Genomic DNA, 17,174 nt, shown 5'->3' with positions numbered 1-17,174 from the left:
CAACGTGGAAACAGACCCTTTGGCCCAACAAGTTCACACTGACCCTCCGAAAAGCAACCCACCCAGACCCATTCCCCTACATTTACCCCTTTACCTAACATTAATTTAACATGGCCAACTCACCTAACCTGCACATTTTTGGACTGTTGGAGGAAACTGGAGCACCCGGAGGAAACCCACGCAGACACGGGGAGAATGTGCAAACTCCACACAGACAGTTGCCTGAGGCAGGAAATGAACCCGGGTCTCTGGTACTATGAGGCAGCAGTGCTAACCACTGAGCCACCATGCAGAATGAGGCCTCATTGTACATTTCTCCACCAGAGGCAGTAGTTTTGTATTGGAAGTGGAATCCCTGTGTCCTAGCCTAAAGTCGGGGTGAGCCCGGTGTTGGTTCATCCCCACTCTCATTTTCCCAGCCATTAGGCTGTTAATTGGTTTCAAGCAGGCCTTCTGCCACAACGTGGAGAGGAGCCCAAAGGAGTAAAGTAAACAAATCGCAGTAATACTTGGAAATGAACATGCTGATGATACAAAGCATTGTTTGACTCGTACACATAATTTTCAAGTTTTATTGGGCTTTTCTTCCTGCCTCTGAGAATCGCTGGCTACTCAGGTGGCTGTTTATCTCCCACTAGGAGGGAAATGAATCACAATGGAGCACAGAGGCAAGTAGGAGGGCTGTGAAGGAAGGACAAGACAGATGTGAAATACCTTGGGTGGGGCGCAGGATGGCCTCTGTTGGGCACAGACGGTTTGAAAAGAAGACGGGACCCCCTTGCCCTAATACTCAATAATTCCGGCTCTCTATAATTCCATGACGATTTTGCAACTTCTTCCAATTTTTACTGGTCATAGATACCATGAAGCCAGTGTCTGCCATGTTTTAATAGAATGGCCAGCTATCGCACAGACATGTGTAATAAAATGACATTAATGCCTGCATAACTTCAGCCTGCTGGCTTCTTGATAGGCAGATAAAGTGAAAGAGAACTTGTGACAATTTCTATTGTTGATATAGGCTTCGGGCCAGGAGAATGTTGAATTTGTCCAGTAAATTGGGAAGGTAGCAAGTAACTTTGCTAATGTAGGTTTTAATTTCAAACACTGCTACAGGAGATCTTCTTCAGAATAGGACCCTGGAGATCTTCCATGTAGTGTTTCCTGCAGCTGCGCCTTTGGTTTGTTCCAATTACATGAATGCGCTGTATCTTTGAGGAGCTCTTTACAGTAGCTATAATGTTAAATGTACCCATTCAAACTATCATACGTGGTAGCAATCTGTGCATGTGGTTCCACTTTATAAAGAATTCAAGCAATAAAACTGGTCAGCAACATTCAGCAGCTTCTTCTACAAACAGTATTCAGTCCCTGGAAACATTTTACGGCTTAAATAAAATAACACGTTTCCAAAGCCTCAAACTCAGATAACGTGGACCACATTGTGTAAATATTTTCAACTCCAAAATAATGTAAAATAGCTGTTTCAAAAAATAAAGATCTGTCACGTACTATTTGTAAAATGCGGGCTTCATTTCTCCAAAGATCAAAATTAAAACTATGTTTTCTAAGAAAATGTGATATGCTCAGTTTATTGTGAGTACATTAATCCATCAGAATTCCAGGCCTCCGGAGTCTGAATGTAAATAGAATGAATTACATTCTCTGTTCTTTGCATTTTAATGGTGGGCCTTGTTTGAGCCTGTTTTGAAACTTTACTGAGACCCTTTATTCAATGATTGTGGGAAAATGGTGGGCGAGGACAGCAGTCTGAGTTGCAGACTTTTTTTCTACCATGGATTAAATTCTGGGAGTTAAACCTGTCCTAAAGCAATGTGTGCCTGCACTGCAAAAGTCACAACAATGATAAGAAAAATGAAAAGAGAAATGAAGAAAAGACTCACAGACTTGTACTAAATAAACACGAGGAGACCGAGACTACAAGTTTTGGGGAATCAGTGTTGCTTCCGAGACTGCTTGCCCCTCTTTGCCACCATTCCACTCACCCGAGGAGTTGTTTTTGGTCTCCCAGAGCCGAGACAATGGTTGCTTTGGATAAAGAGGGAAGTCTTAGAACAGCATGTAGATTTAAGGCTGGATAGAAGGCATTGTGTGTAGGCCATGCCCATTACTCATCCGCTGGCATGGGGCTCTCTTCCTTTTGTCTCGTAAGATGATAAACTTTTGAGGCCTTTCGTGGAACAGAAGGCCTTTCAACAGCATCCAAAAACTGTGCCATGACGATCATGTGAAAGTATCGTAAACACCCTCCCCCAGCCACTGTCAGCTGTCAGGAAAGCAGGCACGGAGATTCAGGATGAAAGTGAAACTGAGGATATTTTTCCTTCTATCACTCTATTGTCTTTTCATTAACAGTGTGTTTGTTGAATTTCTGAAGGTTTAATCCTTAAAAGATCACTGTTTGGTAATATCCTTGTAGATAATTTCCACAGTTAACCCTTTAGAACCTCCAAGCGATGTTGAATCTTTGGGTTGTGAAGATGAGTTGTATTGGACTTGAAATGTTAACTCTATTTCTCTCTCTCCACAGATGCTAAGATTCTCCAGCATATTGTTTTTTTATTTTCGGTTTCCAGCATCCACCAGATTTTGCTTTTGTTGTTGTAGCATGTAATGCGTATCTTTCTGTTTTGCTGCATTTTGGTAGTGGACTGACATGGTTAAAAAAAACGCATTGTTTTAAGAGCTAAGGATTGCTGAGGGATTACTGCGTCTTTTTAAAAGCAAGATACCTCGCACTCATTGTAAGTACTGTTTGCACAGCTGCTTGTTCAAGCAGCAGGGAGAAGTCTCATTTTCAGATGGGTTTTGGCTAGTAACAAGTAGCTGATTGGTTGTGGACTAGTGACCTATCATCATGGACAAAGGCCTTCTGCCTGCCAACAACCACATGATTGGCTCTCAGGTAACTGAACAGCTTTGAAATGAAGCAGTTGTGAGAAGGAATTGGATCTTGAAAGATCTTTGAAATGAAGCAGTTTGAAAGAGAGAAGGCAAAATCGGATGTAATGGTGTTACAGTTAAATAAAGGTAACTATGAGGGCATGAGAGAGGAACTGACGAAAATAGACTGGAAGCAGAGCCTAGCGGGGAAGACAGTAGAGCAAAAATGGCAGGAGTTTGTCGGTAAAATTGAGGACATTGTACAGAGGTTCATCCCCAAGAAGAGAAAGATTATCCGGGGAGGGCTTAGACAGCCATGGCTGACAAAGGAAGTCAGGAAATCTATCAAAGAAAAAGGGAGAGCCTATAAAGTGGCCAAGAGCATTGGGAAATCAGAAGATTGGGAAGGCTACAAAAACAAACAGAGGATAACAAAGAGAGAAATAAGGAAGGAGAGGATATGAAGGTAGGCTAGCCAGTAATATTAGAAATGATAGTAAAAGTTTCTTTCAATACATAAGAAACAAACGACAGGCAAAAGTAGACATTGGGCCACTTCAAACTGATGCTGGAAGCCTAGTGATGGGAGATAAGGAAATAGCAGGAGAACTTAATAAGTACTTTGCGTCAGTCTTCACAGTGGAAGACATGAGTAATATCCCAACAATTAAAGGGAGTCGGGGGCTGAGTTGAGTATGGTTGCCATTACAAAAGAGAAAGTCTTAAAAGGTCTTAAAATTGATCAATCTCCTGGCCCTGATGGGTTACATCCTAGAGTTCTGAGGGAGGTGGCTGAGGAAATAGCGGAAGCGTTGGATGAGATCTTTCAAAAGTCACTGGAGTCCGGGAAAGTCCCAGATAATTGGAAGATCGCTGTTGTAATCCCCTTGTTCAAGAAAGGATCAAGGCAAAAGATGGAAAATTATCGGCCAATTAGCCTAACCTCAGTTGTTGGTAAAATTCTAGAATCCATCATTAAGATGATGTTTCTAAATTCTTGGAAGAGCAGGGTCGGATTAGAACAAGTCAACATGGATTTAGTAAGGGGAGGTCGTGCCTGACAAACCTGTTGGAGTTCTTGGAAGAGGTGACAAGTAGGTTAGACCGGGGAAACCCAGTGGATGTGATCTACCTAGACTTCCAAAAGGCCTTTGATAAGGTGCCACATGGGAGGCTGCTGAGCAAGGTGAGGGCCCATGGTGTTCGAGGTGAGCTACTGGTATGGATAGAGGATTGGCTGTCTGACAGGAGGCAGAGAGTTGGGATAAAAGGTTCTTTTTCGGAATGGCAGCCGGTGACAAGCGGTGTCCCGCAGGGATCAGTGTTGGGGCCGCAGCTGTTCACATTATATATCAATGATCTAGATGAAGGGACTGGGGCATTCTAGTGAAGTTTGCCGATGATACAAAGTTAGGTGGATAGGCAGGTAATACTGAGGAAGTGGGGAGGCTGCAGAAGGATCTAGACAGTTTGGAGGAGTGGTCCAGGAAATGGTTGATGGAATTCAATGTGAGCAAATGCGAGGTCTTGCACTTTGGGAAAAAGAATAGAAGCATGGATTACTTTCTAAACGGTGAGAAAATTCATAAAGCCAAAGTACAGAGGAATCTGGGAGTGCTAGTTGAGGATACTCTAAAGGTAAACATGCAGGTTGAGTCCGTGATTAAGAAAGCGAATGCAATGTTGTCATTTATCTCAAGAGGGTTGGAATATAAAAGCACTGTTGTGCTACTGAGACTTTATAAAGCTCTGGTTAGGCCCCATTTGGAGTACTGTGTCCAGTTTTGGTCCCCACACCTCAGGAAGGACATACTGGCACTGGAGCGTGTCCAGCGGAGATTCACACGGATGATCCCTAGAATGGTAGGTCTAACATACGAGGAACAGCTGAGGATCCTGGGATTGTATTCATTGGAGTTTAGAAGATTAAGGGGAGATCTAATAGAAACTTACAAGATAATACATGGCTTGGAAAGGGTGGACGCTAGGAAATTGTTTCCGTTAGGCGAGGAGACTAGGACCCGTGGACACAGCCTTAGAATCAGAGGGTGCAAATTCAGAACAGAAATGTGGAGACATTTCTTCAGCCAGAGAGTGGTGGGCCTGTGGAATTCATTGCCACAGAGTGAAGTGGAGGCTGAGACGCTAAATGTCTTCAAGGCAGAAATTGATAAATTCTTGATATCACAAGGGATTAAGGGCTACGGGGAGAATGCGGGTAAGTGGAATTGAAATGCCCATCAGCCATGATTGAATGGCGGAGTGGACTCGATGGGCCGAATGGCTTTACTTCCGCTCCTATGTCTTATGGTCTTATGGTCTTATGATCTCTTCTAAAGCAAGAACTTTCTTCTCTGCAGTAAAAAAAAACACCTTAAGCCTGAGGGAAGCCAGTTTTCATTATCACTTGCAGTAAGCTGTGGCTTTTAATGAGCAAGTCAGGGACTTTTAAAAGTGTAAGTCAGTCACCTAGTGCCTCCTGAAAATAAGTGATAGCATCTGGAGAAGAAAATTGAGGACATAGACCTGATCAGCACATGGATCATCTCACCAACCCCTATGGACAGAGACCACCAACTGCCTTTCCAACCTTTCCCACTACTTCTAACACTATGGTGTTTTTTTGTGCCCATTTGTACGTGCGCATAAGATGGAGTTTTATAAGTGGGTCAGAGTTTTACCTCATAAAGTTATTTGTTTATAGTTCATTTTTGTTAGGATGTATTCAGTTATGATAAATAATGATTCTTGTTGAGTACAGAAACCTGGTCCATGCTCTTTGTCAATCTGGATCTAAAAGATCAGAAAACTAGGACATTTTGCATAGCTTTCAAAATCTTTAACTTTTGTGAGAACTCTGGGTACAGAAAAGTTTGGTCTCCTGCCCCTAAGTGGTTTATCAGGTGTGGCTGGATGGGTAAAATCCTGAAGTATTTTCAGAAACCCTTCAAATGTGATCCATAGGAGTACAGTTAATGATAGTCCTTCCTGTAGCTAGCTGTAGGACAACTGTAAGAAATCTAATAGACAATCTTGAAGAGGTTTTTGTGCATTTATGTCTTCAGTTTATGTAAATAATTCGTGCAGGTTTGCTGAACTGTTCAGATGAGGAACATCTGAATCGAGATACGCAGTTAAAGCTGTAAAATCCATCCTTGAGCAAGTCGAGATCAAATTTGAATTTTAAATCATCAAACAGAAAGCAGACTTACTGTAATCGAAATAAGAACAGCCTGAAGCCCCATTTCAGAGTTTGATGAACAATAACTAAATGTTCCCAAAATTAAATATTTTAATGGGGCAACTGCTAAACCCAGTCGCAAAACAGAATGGGTGAAGCCACATAATGTTTTCAGAGTCAGAGGATGGAATGTTACCAGGTTCTGAGGAGGTGATGAGCAGCAGAATCAGTCAAGGCCAACCTCAACATCAAGATCAACTCACCAAATTGTGTTCATTTTCTTCAAGTAACATGGTGAGATTCTCACTGGCCAGTGGCAAGTTCCCAACTGATGGTCATTATTGCTTATTAAATGACTCAATTACAGCCCAATTTGCCATGGGTTGCTATCTTACCAAAGCCACCATGCAAACTAGTTGGGAAACTCAAAACCAGAGCAGGGTGCTTGGTGGATTCTATTCATCGCTTGCTCCGAAAGATCTCCACATAACTCCCAGCCAAATTGCAGAACAGGACATATACCACCACCACCAACTGCATATATCCTTCCACCATGAACATTAGCACTTCACACTCAGGGAGTTATTGCCACCATCCTGGCATGCTCCAATGTAGTGGCACCGTGCCCTGCAAGCACAGACTGTTCTAGGAGGGCACAACGATAATCAGCAGTGAACAACTGTATTAGGTAACACACAGAGAAAGGAACCCATTAAGCAGACCAGGCTACCTTCCATTCGCTTGCTCTCTCAGTGCATATTGACTTGATACCTACTGGTATGTCCACTGCATACATGCCATACCTTGCACTATCCTGCCTTACATTAGCAATTAGCACAGTTGCACAAACAGGCAGCTGACCATGCATGCAGTAGTCCCCAGTCAACAGCATAGCTATCTCGCCTAATGCCAATGTGGCACGACAGTCTAGCACCAGTACCATGTGGCCTCAGAGCTCACACCAAACACAGGATCTCTGCAGCAAGCAGTGGGACATTTCTGAATGTCTTCAGGTAATTCTCTGCAATAAAGTGCATTGGACAGCCACAGGTCAGGGGCTGCAACATGGTTAGTCAAGGACACTCCTCATCTCCCTCCTGCTGAGATACACTGAACTCCCCGCTTTACAGATGGGGTGGAGTCTATTAGTCCTGGATATTTGGTTGGGTAATCTCAGGGCTGGTTGGGCCAGATGTGCTTCCTTGGCTGGAAATGCTTGGGCGGGTGGAGGGGGTGGGTTTGCTGGCAGGGTGGAGGAGTCAGCCGAATGGAGACTATCGAGGGGCTGGTGTGTTTTTCCTCCTCCAGCTGGCTACCTCCTTGCACCATCCAATCTCTTTCTGAGTAGGGGGCACCTGCACTAGTCTCAAGGCTCCCACTCCTACTCCCACCCTGCCTTCCATCCTGAGGATCAACGCGTGGGGTGATGGAGTGCAGGTTTTGTCGAATCTTCAGCAGCCCTGAGCATGCTAGGGCCATTTCTCCATGATGTCCTGTCCATGCAGACAGACAGGCAGCTGCAGGATTGGCCGCTGTACTGCTGCAGAGTCTGGGCAATAACAGACAGACCAGCGATGGGCTGCACCCATTGTCGCAGCACCTCAGCAATGATCCGCAGCAAAGTTCCAAATTGGCGAAAGGCCAATTTTGACGGTATTAGGCAAGAACTTTCGAAAGCTGACTGGGGGTAGATGTTCGCAGGTAAAGGGAAATGGGAAGCCTTCAGTAATGAGAAAACGAGAATCTAGAGAAAGTATATTACTGTTAGGGTGAAAGGAAAGGCTGGTAGGTTTAGGGAATGCTGGATGACGAAAGAAATTGAGGGTTTGATTAAGAAAAAGAAGGAAGCATATGTAAGGTATAGACAGGATAGATCGAGTGAATCCTTAGAAGAGTATAAAGGCAGTAGGAATATACTTAAGAGGAAATCAGGAGGGCAAAAAGGGGACATGAGATAGCTTTGGCAAAAAGAATTAAGGAGAATCCAAAGAGTTTTTACAAATATATTAAGGACAAAAGGGTAACTAGGGAGAGAATAGGACCCCTCAAAGATCAGCAAGGCGGCCTTTGTGTGGAGCCACAGAAAATGGGGGAGATACTAAATGAATATTTTGCATCAGTATTTGCTGTGGAAAAGGATATGGAAGATATAGACTGTAGGGGAATAGGTGGTGACATCTTGCAAAATGTCCAGATTACAGAGGAGGAAGTGCTGGACGTCTTGAAACGGTTAAAAGTGGATAAATCCCCAGGACCTGATCAGGTGTACCCGAGAACTCTGTGGGAAGCTAGAGAAGTGATTGCTGGGCCTTTTACTGAAATATTTGTATCATCGATAGTCTCAGGTGAAGTGCCAGAAGACTGAAGGTTGGCAAAAGTGGTGCCACTGTTTAAGAAGGGCGGTAAAGACAAGCCAAGGAACTATAGACCGGTGAGCCTGACCTCAGTGGTGGGCAAGTTGTTGGAGGGAATCCCGAGGGACAGGATGTACATGTATTTGGAAAGGCAGGGACAGATTAGGGACAGTCAACATGGCTTTGTGGGAAATCACGTGTCACAAACTTAATTGAATTTTTTGAGGAAGTAACAAAGAGAATTGATGAGGCCAGAGCCGTGGATGTGATTTATATGGACTTCAGTAAGGCGTACGACAAGGTTCCCCATGGGAGACTGATTAGCAAGGTTAGAAGTGGCAGATGGAGTTTAATTCAGATAGCTGCAAGGTGCTGCATTATGGGAAAGAAAACCTTAGCAGGATTTATACACTTAATGGTAAGGTCCTAGGGAGTATTGCTGACAAAGAGACCTTGGAGTGCAGGTTCATAGCTCCTTGAAAGTGGAGTCGCAGGTAGATAGGATAGTGAAGAAGGCATTTGGTATGCTTTCCTTTATTGGTCAGAGTATTGAGCACAGGAGTTAGGAGGTCATGTTGTGGCTGTACAGGACATTGGTTAAGCCACTGTTGGAATATTGCGTTCAATTCTGGTCTCCTTCCTATCAGAAAGATGTTGTGAAACTTGAAAGGGTTCCGAAAAGATTTACAAGGATATTGCCAGGGTTGGAGGATTTGAGCTATTGGGAGAGGCTGAACAAACTGGGGCTGTTTTCCCTGGAGCATCGGAGGCTGAGGGGCGACCTTATAGAGGTTTACAAAATTATGAGGGGCATGGATAGGATAAATAGGCAGTCTTTTCCCTAGCATTGGAGAGTCAAGAACTAGAGGACATGGGTTTAAGGTGAGAGGGAAAAGATATAAAAGAGACCTAAGTGGCAACTTTTTCACACAGAGGGTGGTACGTGTATGGAATGAGCTGCCAGACGAAGTGGTGGAGGCTGGTACAATTGCAACATTTAAGAGGCATTTGGATGGGTATATGAATAGGAAGGGTTTGGAGGGCTGGGTGCTGGCAGGTGGGACTAGATTGGGTTGGGATATCTGGTCGGCATGGACAGGTTGGTCTGTTTCCATGCTGTACATCTTTATGATGCTATGACTCTATGTCAAAGGCCTGGCTGCATGGCTGCAGCGTTTGTACAATGGGGCATAGTCCATCTTATACACCTGCCTGTCACTCTGCTCCTCCCTGTGCATCTGCACAAGGTTCCTCACGGCCAAAGTTCGCAAGGTCCTCTCCTGCAGTGTATACTCCTCTAACTGTCAGTGGGTCTGGGGCCTTGCTTCCTCATGCAGTCAGTGTGTGAGATTCACTGTGTGCCCTATAGAGCACTCTGGGATATCCTCCTCAATGTAGTTAGGGTGTCCAGGAGGCAGTGTAGCTGATGGTCCTTTCACTGGGCCTACACTGTTACCTGGGGAGGTCAAAAGATGCGGGGCATGGGATGTTGGATAGAGGCTGGATACGACATAAGAGACAAAAGGTGTTGCAGCCATTGGTTAGTTATGGGTGTTCAACACCTGGTTTAGGTGATGTTGTCGTGGGATGGCACATGTTACTTATTTAGGCATCTGGACAAGGATGTCTCTGCATCCCTGCAGGAGTGGTCCCTGTCTTCTCTGGCCAGGATGAGTATCCTTTCCTTGGAGAGGAGTGAAGACACAGATAGCCAGCACCTTACCCCCACCTGCCTGCTATCTTTCTGCACTGTTAAGGCTGTCTTCTCTTGGAATGACACAAATGGGACAAATGAATAAAACTGCTGTTAGTGTTAATACAGGTTGGGGAAAAGTGTTGAGGTGTCCCGAGAAAGTAAGGTGGCAGCGTGGAGGAAATGCAGGGCTACTGATGTGGGAAGATGGAGGGGGGGGGAAATGGGGTTAACAAGAACCAGTGAGGGATGGCGCTGCAAGCATTGACAGAGCAGAAGTAGCTGTGGGCGGTATGTGCAGTGGCATAGATAAGAGTTATGTAGCAGAGAGCAGAGTATTGCATTTAGCCTGGAAGAGTAGAGAAGGTCATTGAGCTTCTTGTGGCACTGGTGCCCAGTTCTGGAGATGGCACTTGGTAGTGATCTCTGATCAGACTGGTATGTGATCACAGGTGACGATGTCTCTTCTGCCACCATTCCATAAAGAGGGCTCCTCTCTTCTCCAAAAGCCCTGACCACGAGGACTTCTAGAAGTGTGGTCCCAACCTCCCCTCTGCCATCTCTCCTCACTCCTTCCACAGCCATGCAGCACAGCTCCAATGGTAGCACTCCTTCAGGTGTGTAGTGGGCTTTGGAAACTGATACAGCCGCAAGGAATGCTGGTCTTAGGGAGGACCTCCTCTGAGTGGTGAGCTGACCTGGGAATGGTGTGTGGCGAGATGAGGTCGAAATCAGAACTGATTCTCACCTTGAAAGATCAAATGGCAATGAAGGTGGTGAGATTGATAAGAAACAGCAAGAAAACTCACTCAGCCTCATGACAAGAATCACTCAGCAGAACACAACGTGATTTGCAATTTGTCAAATAAGCCAATAGCTTCAACCCAAAGTTCTGTTAAGTTATCTCTCCCCATCTCTTAGTCTCACTCCATCATGTTAATCAGTTATTTGTTTCCATGTCGTAATGCAGTTAAGAGTGAGCGACTGACATTGGTCAACTTGCGGTTAAAGAACACATTAAAACTACATTATATAATCTGTGTGCCACTAGAGCATAAGGGTAAAACTGGGCTAAAAAAGGAGATTTGAGAAATGATGAGTGGGAGTTTAATCAATATTTTGCGAGGATCTTGGAAGACATCAAAGGAAAGGTCTAGTGAAGCTTTCAAACCTGATTTAAGGAAAGAATTCCAGAACATGGGATCTATGTGACTGGAAGCACGGATGCTAATAAAGGAGAGGAGCATGCAGAGGACATAGGAGTCAGGGATGGAAAGCTTGGAAAAGGGGATGTATAACTAAAGGGGATGTATAACTTCTTCAGTTTCCTGAAGAAGGGCCTGTGCCCGAAACGTCGAATCTCCTGTTCCCTGGATGCTGCCTGACCTGCTGTGCTGTTCCAGCAATAAAGTTTCAACTTTGATCTCCAGCATCTGCAGACCTCACTTTCTCCTCCATGTATAACTAAAGACAAGGAGAAGCCTAGGCATGGAAGGATTTCCAAGCAAGAAGTGAGGTTTACAAAATTGAGGGGCATGGATAGGGTAATAGGCAAAGTCTTTTCCCTGGGGTCGGGGAGTCAAGAACTAGAGGGCATAGGTTTAGGATGAGAGGGGAAAGATATAAAATAGACGTAAGGGGCAACCTTTTCACACAAAGGGTGGTATGTGTATGGAATGAGCTGCCAGAGGATGTGGTGGAGGCTGGTACAATTGCACCATTTAAGAGGCATTTGGATGGGTATATGAATAGGATAGGTTTGGAGGGATATGGGCCGGGTGCTGGCAGGTGGTACTAGATTGGGTTGGGATATCTGGTCGGCATGGACGGGTTGGACCGAAGGGTCTGTTTCCATGCTGTACATCTCTATGACTCTATGACTCTATAAATGGCAAAGAAAATAACCACAAGTACATCTTGTCACTTATTCTATGCATTTAAGACCTAGAATGATTTGGAGGTGCTGGCGTTGGACTAGGGTGTACAAAGTTAAAAATCACACAACACCAGGTTACAGTCCAACAGGTTTAATTGGAAGCTAGTGCTACTAATTAAACATGTTGGACTATAACCTGGTGTTGTGTGATTTTTAACTTTGTAAGACCTAGAATGGCCATGCACAGAAAGTCAATAATTCATTCTCACGTGTCTGTATGATAAGTACAATTCATTCCCTTTTCCCTAAAGGGGAGTTGCCTTGCAGTCTCAGTTTATTCCATGCAAGGTAAGGAATCTTGTTCAGGCCAGTTCAGGACAAATAGAATGTGGTAGCCGAATGATCTCATCGCTCCAGTTCCTCAGTAAGGCAGCTGTATTCAGCTCTGAACCTGGGCACACTGACGTACATTGGCAATGTTTTGTTTTCAAAAAAACCCCTCTTCTCTTTCAAATCCCTGAGGGTGTCTGTGCTGCACATGACTATTCAGAATCCTGGAATACCCTTCCTGACAGCATCTGCCTGCAGCAAATAGACCATATCAGAAAGAAACTCACCACCACCTTGTCTAGGGAAGCTGGGGATGGAAAATAAATGCCAGACCGGCCAGGAAAGCCCACATTCCTTGAATGGATGAAACAAATTATGTTTGACACTGGTACTATGAAGGATTAGAGACATTATGTTGTACTTGCAGACAGCCACAGACAGCAGATGATTCAACTATGGATGGCCAGTTCTGATCCTGTCCTGATTTGATAGATGCACACATGTATTTCCTAACAGGCAACAGGAGACCACAATCAGCCACAGAAAAATTGCTTGATTTTCTCACATTTTAGTCCAAGAGCACTAAAGGCAATTCTGACATTCCCAATACTTCTTTGACGAAGATTAACTAATTTAGCAGAAATCGGACACCAACTTTTCAGGAAATTAACATATGCCATCATTAGTGGCATTTTTCCTAGAATACATATAAGCTCTTCCTTGTCACATTAAATTTTGTCAGATAGAATGAATATGCAAAAGATACAATATAGTATAAGCCCAGTATATGTGCTGTTTAATATGTCTTTATCAAAAAATACAGATAATATTGGTTCATTTTATTGGACACTAAATTTGACAGCTGGAAGATTCGAAATGGAACTTAGAAACGTAAAACAAATACTCAATTAGAGGTCAAAAGTCACATTCAAGAGTTTTAGTAAAAATCCCATATTTTTGGAGTTTGATTGTTTTGTTATTGGGAAACTCTATAAATGAAGTGTTTGAGTTATATGGAGAGGCTGAATAGGCTGAGGTTATTTTCCCTGGAGCATTGCAGGCTGAGGGGTGACCTTCTAGACATTTATAAAATCATGAGGAGCATGGATCGGCTAAATGGACAAGGTCTTTTCCCTGGGGTGGGGGTGACCAAACCCTGAGGCCTTAGGTTTAAGGTGAGAACCGAAAGATCTAAAAGGTATCTAAGGGACAACTTTTTCATGCAGAGGGTATGGAATGAGCTGCCCGAGGAAGTGGTGGAGGCTGGGACAATTGCAACATTTAAAAGGCTTCTGGATGGTCATATGAATGGGAAGGGTTTGGAGGGATAGGGACTAAATGCTGACAAATGGGACTAGATTTATTTAGAATATCTGGTTGGCATGGACCAAAGGATGTGTTTCCATGCTATACAGCTCAATGGCTTTATGACTGTAATTATTGACTTGTATAATTACTAAGGCACATGTCCATGAGTGAAGAACATTGCAATAACTCAGTGCTGGATAAATAGCATGAGGAAAATTCTGACCAACTTTCAAGAAAAGTTAGAATGTCATTAGAATTGCATGGATACTCACATATCAGAAACAAACTACTAAATAACATTGAATCCTTAAAGTGTAGAAACTGGCTATTCTGCTCATCGAGCCCACCCTAACCCTCCGAAGCGCATCCCACCTACATTCACCACACCCCCCTCCCCTGCCCAATCACCCTGCATTTCTCATGGCCAATTATCTAACCTGCACATCTTTGGACTATGGGACGAAACCGGAGCGTCCAGAAGAAACCCACACAGAGAATGTGCAAACTCCATACAGATAGTCGCCCAAGGGTGGAAACAAACCTGGGACCCTAGCACTGTGAAACAGCAGTGCTAACCACCCAGCACCATGCTGCCTAACAGTTTGTATTATTAGATATGTGACAGCATAGTAATTCTGCTGGAATATCACAGACAGCAGATCAGCTCCCACATTAAAATACTCTGATTATTTCTTCCGTTCTGCTCTCATGTACAATGACACTCAGGCTGACTCTACCATTTGGTGGCTCCATGCTCTGCATGATGCCAGGGACAGACGTCTCCATGGATTTATGGAGCTGGTGCCCAGGGGCCCCAGCCCACCTTAGGTCTGTGATAAAACTCCCCAGAGCACAGAGAAACAGCACACAGCTGCTGATTCAAAACATTAAAATATTTTACAGTACTGTTCGAATAGAAAAGATAACATTGCCATAGTCTTAAAAGACCATAGGCTGCTCTGTCTTTACAAAAAGACGATTTGTGGTAGGTTAACCTGAGGGTCACCACGCCTCAAGGAAGGGAGAGGTTGAGAAGGAGAGGCTTCATTGTAACCTCAACTAGTGTGGAAATTGAAACCACCTGACACTGTTGGTATTACTCTGCATTGCAAACCACCTATCAGCCAACTGAGCTAACAGCACTTTTGAGCCTGTTGTGACTAACCTTGGCATTCCTAAAGCTTCGGTGAGAGTCAAAAACAAATCTGCCAGATTTTCTGTTTCATGACCCTGATGGATATCAGGTGAAAACACAAAGTTGTGACTCTCCTCCAAAGCAGAAGAGTTTGCCAAAGTTCAACATGCATGAGACACTTCATTAGAAGATCATTGTAGCCCGTGAAGAATGGGTTAATGTCTTCAAAAGAAAACAAGGAGGGGAAATGTTCTAAAGCAAAGCATTCTTTCAGTCAGCCTCTCCAATACTATCAACTTAAACAAATCAAGTAAGATCCCACTAACAATCAAACACCCTTCTAGTTACACTGGAGAGGTGCAAGATTTTTCAGTGAACTGTCAGAATGCATTGAGGGTTGAACTAAAGGAAAGCAGATAAATGTGCCAGTCAGTCTAATAAAGTGGCTGTCCCAAACTTAAATCTGATGTGATCGGCCAACACTATTTCCCCCAACTTTATCTCCCAGACAGAGAGCTACTTATTTCTATAGAACGTGTATGAATATTTCTTCTGGCATTTTATTGTGAAGACATTATTTGAAGAGATGAACATCTGCACTAGACAAATAGATTTCCAAAAGATTTCTTACATTCCTGTACTATGAAAAAAATAAAGGTAATGATTTAAGAAGTGGCTAGATTTTTACTACATGCTGATCACCCAATTTCTCCTCCAAATTCCTATGTGCAGCGGAACTTTAAATAATTCAGCTTACAAAGTCACAGTTACATTTTCTTTCAAAGTTAACATTTTGCTGCATGTGTTGCAGATCTGACTCCAGCAATGAATTCTTAGTTAAAATGTCTTCATATTAATTGAATGCAATCAGTTTAAGGAATTCTTTCTCTGTCTTCTGGATTTATAGAATCCCTTAAAGCATAGAATCAGGTCGCTCAGTCCATCGCGTCCACACTAACCCACAGAAAAGCATCCCACTCACATAGTCCTGCATTCCCCATGGTTGAACCACCTAACCAGCACATCACTGGACACAATGGCCAAACCACCAAACCTGCACATCCCTGGATACTATGGCCAATTCACCAAACCTGCACAGCCCTGGATACTATGGCCAACTCACAAGAACTGCACAACCCCTGGATAGTATGGCCAATTCAACTAACCTGCACATCCCTGGACACAATGGCCAAATCACCTAACCTGCACATCCCTGGATAATATGGCCCATTAACCTAAACTGCACATCCCTGGATACGATGGTCAATTCATCAAACCTGCACACCTCTGGATACTATGGCCATTTCATCTAATCTGCACATCCCTGGATACTATGGCCAATTCACCTAACCTACACATCCCTGGATACTATGGCCAATTCAACTAACCTGCGCATCCCAGGATATTATTGCAAATTCACCTAACTTGCACATCCCTGGATACTATGGCCAATTCACCAAAACTGCACATCCCTGGATACTATGGTCAATTCACCAAACCTGCATATCCCTGGATATTATGACCAATTCACCAAACATGCACATCCCAGGATATTATGGCCAATTCAACTAACCTGCACATCACTGGATACTACGGCCAATTCACCAAACTTGCACATCCCCAGATACTGTGGCCAATTCACCAAAATTGCTCATCCTTTGACACTATGGTCAATTCACCAAAGCTGCACATCCTTGGATACTATGGCCAATTCACCTAACCAGTCCATCCATGGATACTATGGCTAATTCACCAAACCTTCACATCACCGGATACTATGGCCAATTCACCTAACCTACACATTCCTAGACACGATGGCCAATTCACCTAATCTGTACATCCCTGAATAGTATGGCCAGTTCACCTAACGTGCACATCCCTGGATACTGTGGTCAATTCACCAAACCTGCACATCCCTGGATACTATGGCCAATTCAACTAACCTGCACATCCCAGGATATTATGGCAAATTCACCTAACTTGCACATCCCTGGATACTATGGCCAATTTCACCAAAACTTCACATCCCTGGAGACTATGGTCAATTCACCAAACCTGCATATCCCTGGATACTATGACCAATTCACCAAACATGCACATCCCAGGATATTATGGCCAATTCACCTAACCTGCACATCACTGGATACTATGGCCAATTCAACTAACCTGCACATCACTGGATACTATGGCCAATTCACCAAACTTGCACATCCCCAGATACTGCGGCCAATTCACCAAAATTACTCATCCTTTGACACTATGGTCAATTCACCAAAGCTGCACGTCCTTGGATACTATGGCCAATTCACCTAACCTACACAGCCCTAGACCCTATGGCCAATTCACCTAATCTGTACATCCCAGAATACTATGGCCAGTTCAGCTAATCTGAA

The 17,174-nt window shown here is 43.8% G+C and overlaps 1 long non-coding RNA gene across 2 annotated transcripts in view; it reads right to left on the bottom strand.

The window, feature by feature from the left end:
* The window catches only part of LOC122552763 (uncharacterized), a 301,823-nt gene that overhangs the window by 75,932 nt on the left and 208,717 nt on the right, over positions 1-17,174 (bottom strand). Inside the window, exon 1 of one of the 2 annotated variants that reach the window (XR_015758413.1) lies at positions 2,007-2,225. The exons of the other annotated variant lie outside the window; for it this stretch is intronic. This is a non-coding gene — a long non-coding RNA (uncharacterized LOC122552763). Of the gene's footprint in view, positions 1-2,006; positions 2,226-17,174 lie in introns of those variants that run through there. 2 annotated transcript variants of the gene reach the window in all.

The sequence above is a fragment of the Chiloscyllium plagiosum genome, unplaced genomic scaffold (assembly GCF_037043375.1).
Source record: "Chiloscyllium plagiosum isolate Xiang-an unplaced genomic scaffold, Cpla_swu_hap1 HiC_scaffold_10, whole genome shotgun sequence".
In the NCBI taxonomy this organism is placed as follows: Eukaryota; Metazoa; Chordata; class Chondrichthyes; order Orectolobiformes; family Hemiscylliidae; genus Chiloscyllium; species Chiloscyllium plagiosum.
The sequence above is the reverse complement of the archived record's forward strand: the minus strand, read 5'-3'. Positions and strand labels throughout refer to the sequence as shown.